This window comes from Lygodium microphyllum, chromosome 14, assembly GCF_053477565.2.
Source record: "Lygodium microphyllum isolate KBCC chromosome 14, Lygodium_microphyllum_v1.1.10, whole genome shotgun sequence".
In the NCBI taxonomy this organism is placed as follows: domain Eukaryota; kingdom Viridiplantae; phylum Streptophyta; class Polypodiopsida; order Schizaeales; family Lygodiaceae; genus Lygodium; species Lygodium microphyllum.
The window spans coordinates 7,349,086-7,358,513 of NC_141148.1; the positions used below are offsets into that span (position 1 = coordinate 7,349,086).

General features: G+C 37.3%; 1 pseudogene; it reads right to left on the minus strand.

The window, feature by feature from the left end:
• Positions 1–2,709: 2,709 nt before the first annotated feature.
• Positions 2,710–6,317, minus strand: LOC148025290 (putative glycosyltransferase STELLO1 pseudogene; annotated as a pseudogene).
• Positions 6,318–9,428: the final 3,111 nt, after the last annotated feature.

Consider the following 9,428-nt stretch of genomic DNA (forward strand, 5'->3'; position numbering starts at 1 on the left):
CACTAGTATTGGGGACTCTAGGATCCCATCCTGATTCGCGTGAGAGTCAATCAGTTCCTAGGAGAGATCAAGAGATTTACGACCAGAGCCCCCTGGCACTCCCGCCTCCTCCTGCCTAGTGGATTCCTCACCGAGTGACCTCTCACCATCGGGGCCGATCCAAAGCTCCTCATGGCGGTACAAAACAATCCCCCTTGGAGTAGGGTTCTGTGTCTAGTCGTGGGGGAGGCATAGCGTGATCTTTCCTTTTATTATCCTGATTATATATTTACCATCAAATCTAATTGCTACAAGCACAATTAATCATTCTTGTGCAATCATCAATACACGCAAAAATTAAAAAAAGAAATGGCAGCAAGTGTTTTTAGCATCGGAAGTAGCCCCACCCAATTCTTAGGTTTCTCTTTTAAGATCCCACCTTATTCTTAGGGTTTCACTTCCTACTTCCAACTCTTTTTTCCGAATCCGCAAGTTATTTCGTGAATCTAAAGTCAATTTTATCCTTATGAAAACTTGGTATTTTCACCCTAAAAGATAATATGGGCATTTATACCTATGGCAGGCAATTCATGCGCTGCGCTGCCCTAACCCACACTTAGCAAGATTTCAAATGCTTTTCTAAGTCTGTTTAGACATTAGAATTTGTATCGACAAATTATTATCAATGTCCAATAAGCCTTATAGACTTTCGATATTTATTTAATTTCCAGACACTTATAGTTTCAGGATTGTCGAATATTTCATAGTTGTTTTTGCTTCAGCATCCTCGATATTTTAGGTAAGGTTTTCTCGTTGATTCCTATGTAGGTCGACTCATGATATTGATGCTCTTGCTAATATAACCATTAATATTAACATTGTGTGTGTTTTCAGCAAGAAAATATTTTTTATTTTATTCTACTCGTATTCTATGGTTTAATCGACGATGTTCGACCATTTGTCGAACTTTCAATATTATCTAGGAAGATCAATTTTCATTTAGCTATATCACAAATGCAATGCTAATTGTTTTTCTTAAAACTTTATTCTAAGCAATGTAAAAGTCATAAGTGTAATTTTTCTTTCATATTTCAAACATCAAATTATATTACTACGCACCTAACTTATGCGCGTCTAGTATATATTTTCCTATAAAATTTTCTGTTGATTTAATGCATTGATTATTTCATGATATTATCTAAATGATTTTCTATAAATTATATAATCCTTTTTCAAGTGAAAGAGTATTTTCACTGAATAGTTTATTATTATATTACTTAGCCAATTTTCCTAAGCGACAGTTCATATGCATCTTCTTTAAAATGCATTTATAATAATTTAAAGCCAAATATAGTGATAAGCTTATAAAACATTATTTTTTTGCAAATCCAGGAGATGTTAACTCTATGAGGTTTGTAGTAACGAGAATTTTGCCAATTTCTATCGCGTCATTTTCTCCATCGACCGCGTTTCTTGCTTCTTTTGCTTCAAATGGGCTTCTTGAATTTTTGCAACCTTGTGGAGCCATGGATATTAGGTGAAATTAACGTGGTAGACCAAGGAGAGTTGGTGGTCGTCTAGAAAAAATTCACCAGCATTTTGCTTAGCGATATGATTGTATGGAAGAAAGTGGAACAGGGGGTAGAGAAAATGGAAATGAGGTAGAAGAGGGGTATTTTCCTTCTTCAAGGCTCAAGCTAGAATGGAAAAGAGATGTAGATAAATTTTTCTATCATCAGGAGGTCTTCCTTTTTGCTTTCTTTGTGAAGGAGACGGGTTATATTTATAGCCATGAGGGGGACATATGCAGTCACTCATTCTTTTGGTTACTTGTCAAGAGCTAAGCAAGCTTGATAAAAAATGCTTTTTGATTGCCTACCTGTTGGATGGTGGCATGGGGATGATTTTAAAATGCTTTCTCTCCCTCTAGGCATAAAAAAGTCATGATTTTTTTGCGTATTTTTTCAAAAACGTCTTTTGTTCATCAAAACGACTTCATCTGGTAGTTTTTGGTCAAGTTACCTCATGACTTATCTAGTTTATAAAGTCATGCCATACTCTTTTATACTTAATTTACTCAATATCATGCTTGTTCTTGCGCGTTCTTTGTCTATCGATTAAGGCTTTTGCGATTTGTCTTGATGTTGCAAAATCAATGCGATCTTTGATGCATTAAATGGAATCGGGAATGCTAACTCAAATATAATACCAGAAATATTATGATCAATCCGTCGTAATATTATTTATGAGGCGTATTTCTTTTTTGTTGGCTGGGTTCATTGAGGCATCTTCTCGTGTTGGATTGCAGAATTGATTTATTGCAAGATTTGATATTACATGCAGTCACTTATGTGATAACTCAATGAGTAATTTTTAAAACATTTCAAGCCTGAATTTGTTTTATAAAGTATTATGGTGGGAATATTACACACTGCAACATAATAGAACCTACTACTTTCAAAGCTTTAGTTGTGAAAAATCTACCAATACAAGATGGACTAAAGAAGCCCAAAGAGAAGGTGCCCCCTAGGACAATAGCTACATTTCCCTATAATTATGTCATTTGTAAGCCTATGAACTAAAAATCCTCCCAAGACATCAACGCAAGATTTTTTTTATGGATTAGACCTTCAGAAACAAATGATATAAACTACAAACACAAGCTATTTAAATGTCATGATAACTTTTAGCATGTATATCCACATTGAGCTAAAAGAGTATTTATTTCACTCACTTGTGTGCGTGCCATTCTTCAACTACTTCAACTCCAAAAGCTGGATCACTTTCTTCGAAAAGTATAACCACAGTGTTGAAAATTCTGCCATAAAGCATTCTCCATCCAAGTGCTGTTTTATTAATTGGGCAATCACAGAACATGATTAAGACAACATCCCCGTAAAACTTTCTCCATCTGAGCAAATTTCCAACTTCAAAGCCTACTATTGAAGCTTCAACCACACCAAGGTGTGTGAAGGGGAGTGCCAAAGGCACAAACTCCCAACATACTGACAGATCTATCAAAGCTTTCCCCCTGTCAATTTCAAGAGTGAACATTCTTGGTTGGGTACGCCCCATTGAAACAAGATCCTAAAGCCAAGCCACAATATAATCCACATCTTGAGCTGTCCAAAACCATGTTTGATCATCAACTCGTTTAAAGAAGGTTGATCATCAACTTGATCTATCCACATCTTGAGCCATAGAATAGCTTAGATCATCAAATCATTTAAAGAAGGTTGCCTTCTTTGATCTCCAAGAGACCAAAAAGTCAACCAGCATGTCAACACTGTCATGTAATTCCTTCTCATCTTCAAAGAAATGTGGCTTCAAGGTATCTTGCCAGTCAATCAATGGTGGATATAGTGTCACATAACCCCCAATCTCCCATAAGAGTCTTTGCACCCAATATCCCCTCATTATTTCTGAAACTAGAGGGTTTATTGATACAAGAAGCATGAGCGCCCAGAAAGCTTGAGAATGGAACAATGTATTGAGATGATTAATGGGAGCCATCGTACCCTGTGGAACTGCAATAGGAAGGGCATGTGTATCAAACTTGATATCAAACAACTCAGATTCTTATTTTCAAGTATTATAAAAAATAACATCAACGTCAGGGAACCCATTGGCTAATCCTTGCTGAGAATAGTCGGTTTTCCACTTGGCACATGTCCATAACAAATCTTTGCATTTATGTTGCTTATAGATTCCAAAGGGAAGCCCCTAGGCCACACAGGTCTCTGGCCAAAGTGAATGTAAGGGTTGGTCTTGTTATTAGATAGCTCCAAGTTAAAGTGGTTGCTGAAATCCCCCCTATTACAGATGCATTCTCATCTACATCATAGATCACCTTTGCAACATGCTAGATTGCAAATAAATATCCAACACTCTTCCTCACATATGAAACATATGGAAGGTGGGCAAGGATCCTAAAACCAAGAGTTGCTTTGCTACTCAACAGACAAGAAAATGGCTACTCTCACTTCCCAATCATTTGGTGTGTCTACATCTCCAACGGCAACAACTTGCCATCCCTACATTTTCACCATAGCCTAAACTTGCTTCGTGAAAGAGTCAAATGCTGTTATCACGATCCATTTGTGTGCCTTGACAACATGGAATTTTCCATTATCTACCACTTTCTATACCTTCTTGAAGTCTACTTTAGGGTATGGATTCTTCTCGGCACTCTTTGGGCTTGAGTGGACACAGAGGAGGGCCAAGGAGTTACCGTGGTTGCAAATGATGATGAGGACACCGAGAAGCACGAGACCCAAGATGACAAGATTGGGTAGGTTGCTTCTAGTTGAGGCGACTAGGGTCCTTTCGAAGTAGCTGAGATTTGAGGTAAGTAGCTTTGAAGTCAATCTTCACCACGCAAGCATTCTTTTCGTCCTCATCTTTGCTATGGGGCAGGTCTGCACCTTGCTTGTGGGCAGTGGCTAAATGCCAAGGCTTGGTTCGCTCTTGCTAGATGAGCATTGTGATGAGGGAGGATTAGATGAGGGGGCATAGTGCTAGCTCATGATGCCCCACACACACACACGTCAATAGAGATGCACACGATTGTGCAATCTCAAGGTTTATGACATTTTTGCTTAAATTTTCTCATGTGCGAGGGAATGGAAAGGCAGTGAGCTTTGCATTTGAAAATTGCAATTCACTTAAGTGCCTTTTTTAAAAAAACTTACATCATCAAGAAATATCCGATGGTTTTACCCCAAAACCATCACCCTAGCTCTTGGAGAGTAGCTTGAATTATATCTCAAATACTAGGAGCAAGGTGTTGTTTACATGAGGTCTCATACGGTTTGAAACAAGCACTTATGGCAAGATGAACACTCATTTGATTGCTCTTGGTTTTAGTCACTCACACTAAGAGCACGCTCTTTGTCCACATAAATGCAGATGTTCTATTGATTCTCATTATTTAGATGGACAATATGCTATTTAATGGGCTCCACGAGATGTACTGTATTGTGGCCTTGAAGGTCAAATCACAACATTCATTTGATGTTACAAATCTTAGCCATTTGCAGTACTATCTTGGCATACAGTTCACTGCAGTAGTTGGGGGGGGGGGGAGGGGGGGCAGGGTGTGGGGCACTACCTAAGCTTTTCAATAAGGCTAAGGTTTTGAAATACACATGATCTAAACAAAAGTGCACCTATGGGGCCCTAGATTTCTACATAGGAATCATGTTTCTACGAAACCGTGTGCTTAAAAATCACATCTCTTACAATGTTCCAAAGCTTGAGGGTTTTACCATTCGAGGCACCTTTGTCCTTGAAAACGTGCTAGACACATGCCAGTAGAAGCATTAAGACCCGCTTTGGGAGACCCAATTTTTTGGTTTAGTCTACAATTTCTTTGACATTGGGCATTGCCAAAACAAGTGTAGGATAGTTTTATGTCTCCCTAAAACAAACAAGGCATAGTATTGAAACTTTCTAAAATCGGCAAGTGCATCTTTCATCAGTAGCTTTCTAGCCAATATCTTCCAGATGAACACATTTAGTTTAGTAGAGGGGTAGCTTGCTAGATGTCTAAGAGCCCACTTTTTCTTCTTTAAGAGGTTTGTGGGTATAAGTTCTTTTAGTTGTATTTTGACTTCAAGATGATTGTTTTTTCATTCCTCTCAAAATCCACCCTCTTCTTTATCTTAACAACCAGCTTCACTTACGATTAAGGAAGTTGTGGAGAGCATCAGCAGAGGTCTACAAAATATGTGGAGGCCATCAAAACGAGAGCATCCATTCTCCTCTTCCATCAAGATTATAATCTCTTTTCTATACTACTTGATCTTAAGAGTATTGAAAAAAAGAGAGGATGGGGGTATCTCCCTCTATCAACTATCTTCCCTTTAATTGGATTTTCAAACCTTCAATCTTATTCATCTCTTGAGCTATAAGAAAATCTGCAATATGTTCTACTAGGAGCCGCATGAGAATAGCATCTTTATGATTAAGAGCAATATCATACAAAATTAACTCTTTACATCTAGAAACACCAACCATATGTTTTCTTCTAAATGCAATTTGATCTCTACCATCTTCCTTTGAAAGTGCAATCTGATAAAAACATGTAGCCTTCTAATCTAAGAGCGAGGTCAACTTGCCTTCAACCAACCTAAGCCAAAGCTTGTTTGGTTTTCTCAATGAATTTATGTTTCTTTAAGAAGGATACATTGAGTTGAAATGGAGGCGATTTTGAAGACTACATTGATTGGACAGTGGTCAAAAGCCATGATAGCTAGGATAGTCCTCACCTTGATATGAAGGGCCAGCAACCAGCCCATTGACTTACGTATGCTCGATTTGATCTTGCCACCCTCCATGATGAATCTCTATGGCAACTATGCCATGCAAATCATTGCAAGAATGATTGATGGATTGAATGCAGTACATCAATAAGCCATGTTGCCTACAAAGTGCATCCCAAATTTCCCTTTCTCCCGATAAGAATGTATAAGATGCAACAATCTATTAGTGCTCCAACATGTCACATTCTAGGAGAGTATAGTTGGTCTTCACGGATGGACTTAACTCTTATACCTTTAAGAGCTTTGAACCACATACATTTGTGACTACCTCTCACACATAACCTCAACTCAAGCTCTACTAAAACCAATTACACCTACCTTTGCTATCCAAGAAATGATAAATGTAAATTGATATTGAGATCTAGCAAGAAAGGACTGACCTCTTTGTTGTAGCCTAGCTTAGAGGCTTATTGTGTATGCATTTTGCAGAGGTTGAATACGTCAGATGCAAAGGTTGAATATGTTGTATTTAGATATATTGGGGCAAACTACCTTATTGTTGCAATTGTCTTGACTCCCACAACTACGAGGATCTTTGAAGTATTGCATCCATAATGACTCCCCCTTTCCCTTCAACACAATATTAGTGAGTTTGGGAATCTCCCAATTTCCATTTTTTGAATACTAAAAATGTGACACCCGAATAAGATGCCTATAAAATTTTCAAAACCATATGATGTGACCTATCATTGGAAAGCACTTGAAAAATGGAATCTATTGAGCTATAGAGCGCTCGATTTGGACCTATAATGTTCAAGTTATGATAAATCCAAAGATTTGACTACGTGTCCCAAACATATGGGAAATTCCCATATTCCCCAATATGGTGTTCTTCCTAAGATTTGATTGAATGCAAAGGGCAGCTATGGATTGCCAGACCAACTCTCTACTTAGACTTGAAGAAATGTTGCTAGCATGAATGATGATCTAAATGATGATGATACTTCAGATCCTTTCTGCCACGCTAGCTCGAGGGAAGGTAGACCTACTAGGACTGTGTTGACCCTCTCTCTATGTCATGCTCGGCATATATTCACACACACACACACACACACACACACACACACACTCTCTCTCTCTCTCTCTCTCTCCACTTTCACAAAATAACACATTTTCACAAAATCGCACACGTACATACTCTCCCTCTCTTCCCTTTGCAAAACAATTAACCTCCATAAAATTAAAGTGGCCTTTTAATCTAATTCATTCAAAGAGTTTGAAAAACATGATAGAGTGAAGATTATTCTCTTTTTTCATTAGGGGTGAGAGGAGTGATTTAAGATAAAATTCAATCAATGAACCCTATGTCTAGTGTACCATTCATGTCAGCACGACTAAGCTAGCTAAATTTTTTCATTACATTCATATTTGGTGGCCTAACTTAAGAGTGTTTGATGAATGAATTTCTTTTCAAATATTGTATTCTTCTAAAAATTATGGTTGAGCATAAAGTTCATTTCTCAAGCATACTTTTGATATTCCATAGCTGCATAAGATCAAAAGATAAAGTAAGGACTTAAAGACTTGAGGGGGGCTTGAGATGCAATTGTAGCCCTCCCAAGTCTAGCTATGAGGAGGATATTAGGTCTCAATCTTCAATTTGATCCTTGTAGAGATCATGGAGGAGGGTGTATCCTCATAGGTTGAAGCAAGTTCTCTTAGCATGTAGAGGATGATAAGGTGATTAGAAGAGAAAGCACCCACCCATTGGTAAAAGTGAGGTCTATTTTAACAAAATCATATGGTACAATTTTGTAAGCATAGCTTTTTCTTTTGTCTTTTTTTTGTGGAGGGAAGGTACAATTCTATTTGAGGGTTGCCATTTAGGAGTTTACAAAGAGAAAGCATTAGTTTTTTTCTTATAGACCATATGCTTTTGGTTTGAATGAGAAAGGTACAAACTAATAGCTAACAATGGATGTTGAAAGAGGCATAGGATCCTTATGAAGTAGGGATATCCCAAGCAAACAGGCTAGTGATTTGAAAATAATCCAACATTTTGTATACCAAGAGAGAAACTAGTGGTAAAGGAGACATGACTTTTATTTGGGGCTCTCAAATAGACACATCGCAGGCACATCCCCCTCCCCCCCCCAAAAAAAATCCCCCCATTGTGCCATTGAGAATTTTCAAATAAAAACACCCATAATGTGAATTTACATTAAGCACATTTATAAATCCCTTTAGTTTTTAGAAAATTGTAAGTCAACATAATAAATATACCCTTTCTTTTGAACTCACGTGGTACCTTACATGTTCTATAAGGTGGACTCCTATCTTTGTACCAAAAATACAATAAAATTTAGAGTAATTACAAAGAAAAAATCAAAATATTTAGAGTACTTGCAAAAAAAATGATAAAAATATCAAGAAGACCCCAGATTATATAACTTACAACTTGGCATTTCATGGCTTCCTTTCATAGAATTGATGAGGAAACATTGCCTCTCCCCACACAGTTTATTCCAATTAGGATCTAATGAGAATTAAAAAACAATTATATTTCAATAATCTAGCAAAATAAGAACTCATAAAATCTAACAAAATATCAAATTACTTACTTTTCATTGTATGGAATTAGAAGAACCTCCAAAGTTTCAAAGTCAATTGGTGTGATATTCCGACTTTATTTTCAATCTTCTCAACTTCTTGCAATTATATTTGAAGAATTCTAGACCATTAAATAGAGGAAGTCTCAAATAAAAATAGTCTGAAGTTCATAACTCGACTCTTTCCCAGGTTGATAGGGACTGTAGCCATCCATGGAAGTCACTACACGAATGCAAGTCATGGACCATAAGTCATAATTGAATAGACCCATTTAAAACTTAGCAAGTAAGGCAAGTTTAAAAGCTTTAAGCTTTAAATCTTAAAGATTTATGAAAAAAATAAGAAGATTAAGAGGAAGATGATGATGAATAGGTCGTCCCCCCTCCCCCCCCTTTTTTTTGACAAAAAAACAGTGCACAATTTCTCCTAAATTTGGAGATCCTAAAAGCACGAGCAAAAGCCTGAATTCTCCTCCTCAATCATGGCATAAAACTTCAGCAATCTCCCCCTCTTCTCAGTTTGACGAGAGGCTTAGATTGAAGCAATTTCATTTGAGAGCCAAATGAATCACTCATG